The sequence below is a fragment of the Balaenoptera acutorostrata genome, unplaced genomic scaffold (genome assembly GCF_949987535.1).
Source record: "Balaenoptera acutorostrata unplaced genomic scaffold, mBalAcu1.1 scaffold_583, whole genome shotgun sequence".
Classification (NCBI taxonomy): Eukaryota; Metazoa; Chordata; class Mammalia; order Artiodactyla; family Balaenopteridae; genus Balaenoptera; species Balaenoptera acutorostrata.
The window spans coordinates 187,941-190,897 of NW_026645951.1; the positions used below are offsets into that span (position 1 = coordinate 187,941).

Below are 2,957 nucleotides of genomic sequence, written 5' to 3' on the forward strand. Positions count from 1 at the left end.
CTTATTAACTTTATTGAAGTGTGACTTACATGCAATAAAAAAGCACCTATTTTAAGTTTGCCGTTTGATGAGCTTGTCAAATGTATACACCCATATGATCATCAACCCCATCAGGATACAGAATATTTCCATCACCCCCCAAATTTTCCTTGTATCCATTTGCATTTTACCCACCCTCACCTCTGGCCTAGGCAACAACTGATATGTTATCCGTTGTTGCCTAGGCCAGAGATTACTATAGATTAGGTTTACCTCTTCTGTAATAGTATATACATGGGTTCATATGGTATGTGTTCTTTTGTGTCCTAGGTAGCTCAGCACATTTTTTGAGATTCGTCAATGCTGTGTGTCTAGTAGTTTGTTTCTTTTTATGGTTTGGCTATACCACAATTTGTTTAAGAAAATATCAAAGAAAATCTTTGTGATCTTAGAGGATGAAAGTACTAAATAGGCTATAATAAAAAATTAACACCATCAGTTCATCATGATGAACTGCCCAAAATTAATGTATTAAATAACTTAGAGCCCAGGGAGATGATGCTAGGAAATCTACCAAATAAACCATCTAGTCTAAAAATCATATAATCATGAGGAAGTATACTTATAAGCCCATTCTTCAATGGGGAAGTACTAAGGTTCAGTAATTAAACATAAGAAGTACATAAATAGTGAGTTTGGGGGAAAAGAGATTGTTTTCTGGGATAATCACACATAGGTGACAAGCTAAAAATGGCATAAAGTCCATTGAAATTGGTTACATAAAATTACAAGGTATCTGAGGCATCTGCATTCGAGACAATATTCTCCTCCAGTTAAGGTATGGAAAATTAGACATAGGGCATTTCCAAGTAATGTAGTCAATACTACTGTAGTATTAAGTGGACAGGAAGTCCTGCTTTTAAACTGAAATTGTTCCTATTAGCTTTAATAACTGATGTGAGCACTTTTAAAGTCTGGATAGCCATTAAGGATTCATTTCCACAATATGCCTCCATTTAATGTGAAATCAGATGGAAGGTGTCCCAAACAACTGTTCAGTTTCTTTTTTTTCAGTTATTCATTAATTAATTTTATTTTTTGTTCCACCTGTTGAATGTGCTCTTTAAAAAGACTTTGTATGTTCCATTGTTCAGTGAATTATTCTATAAATTTCAGGTATGTCCTGCTGGTTGATATTTTATTCACATCTTTTATATCCTTAGTAATTTTCTGCAGAAATTTCAACTATAATGTGGATTTGTCTCATTTTGTTTGCAGATTTTTTGCAGTTTTTGCTTCATAGATTTATGAATCTCTGGTACTAGGTTCACAGGGATTCAGAATTGACACTTTTATTTTTATGAAATTCCCCTTCTCATCTTTGTCAATATTCCTGGTTGTGAGGACTTCTCTGTATATTTTCCCATTCTCTTACTGTTGGACTATCTGTAACTCCATATTTAAAATGCACTTCCTCCAGATGATATAAAATTGGATTTAGCTCTTAAATCCAGTGTAATATTCTTTGGCTTTTTTTAAGAAAGTTTAGAGCATTTATAATTAATCTAATGATTTACATGGTTGTTTCTAAGTGTACCATCCAGCTATTTGTTTTCAATTTGTCCCATACGTATACTTTTTTGAGTTTTATGGTTTTATTAACACGAATACAATGTGCACACAAGCTGCCTCTTCATTTTCTTCGCTGTGCAGCCTGGCATTGGGATTGGTACTGACAGCCAGCTAGGCTGCTCTTTCCACAATGGCTCTGTGGTTCTTAGAGGAGACGATGTGAGAAATCACAGCCCAGTAATATATGTTCCAGATCAGCAGCATTTCAAGCTCCTTGACATTGTGGACAGAAACTTTCAGAAGTCACTGGTCAGCAAGTGCTTTGTTTTCTTGTTGTTCCAGTAACCAAAGTTGGACATCAAAATCTGGCCCCTGAATCTCCTGCACACCCTATTGTCATGCCCCTGGGCTTCTGCCAGTTCTTAATTATGACATATCGGTCTGACTGGTGCTGGATGGATTTGTTGGTTCTCTTTTTGAACTTTGGCTTCATGAGAGGTCTGAGGGTGGCCATGATGCTGAGGAGGACGTGTCCCATATATTTTTTGTTCTCCGTCCCTGCATTTTGTATGACTATTTAAATATTTTCAATATTCAGTTTTTCTTTACCATGGTCTTACTAGCTATAACTTTTACGTTTATGCAGTAGGAGCTCTAGGGTTTGCAATACGCATCTTATCACAGTCTTTCTTCAAGTAATATTATGCCTCTTGAGTTTTAATGTAAGAAATGTATAACAGTATATTTCTATTATGCCCTCCTCTTATTTATACTTTTATTGTCAAATAATCTACATCTTCATATGTCATAAACCCCACAAATATATTATTTTATAATTTAAACAATAAAATACACTTTAAAGAAATTTTAAAATGAAGGAATTTTTAAAAAATTTACCTACATAGTGACTATTCACAGTATTTTTTATTTCTTAGTAAAACTCTGGTTTACTCTTTCTTCAGCCTGAAGAAATTTACTATAAATTTTCTTCTTGTGCAGATCTTTGGGTGATGAGTTCTCCAAGGTTTTCTTTTCCTGAACATATTTTTATTTTAGCTTCATTTCTGAAGAATATTTTTTCTGGATATAGAATTTTAGGTTGACAGACCTTTTTTCAACATTTTAAAGATGTTGTTCCAAAATATTCTGGTTTGCATTGTTTCCGATAAAAAGTCAACAACTTTCTTATGGTTATTCCCCTGCATTTAATCTCTCTTTTCTCTGGCTGCTTTTAAAATTTTCTCTTTAACAATGATTTTATAAAATTTGAATTATGTGCCTTTGCTTTTCTTTTTCTTGATTAGAATTTTTTGAGCTTCTAGGACATGCAGCCTTATAATTTTGAACAAATTTGGAAAATATTAGCCATTATTTATTCAATTCCTGTAAACCTCCTTCCTGGAACT

General features: G+C 33.6%; 1 pseudogene; it reads right to left on the reverse strand.

The window, feature by feature from the left end:
* Nucleotides 1-1,626: 1,626 nt before the first annotated feature.
* LOC130706716 (60S ribosomal protein L32-like) lies at nucleotides 1,627-2,065 on the reverse strand (annotated as a pseudogene).
* Nucleotides 2,066-2,957: the final 892 nt, after the last annotated feature.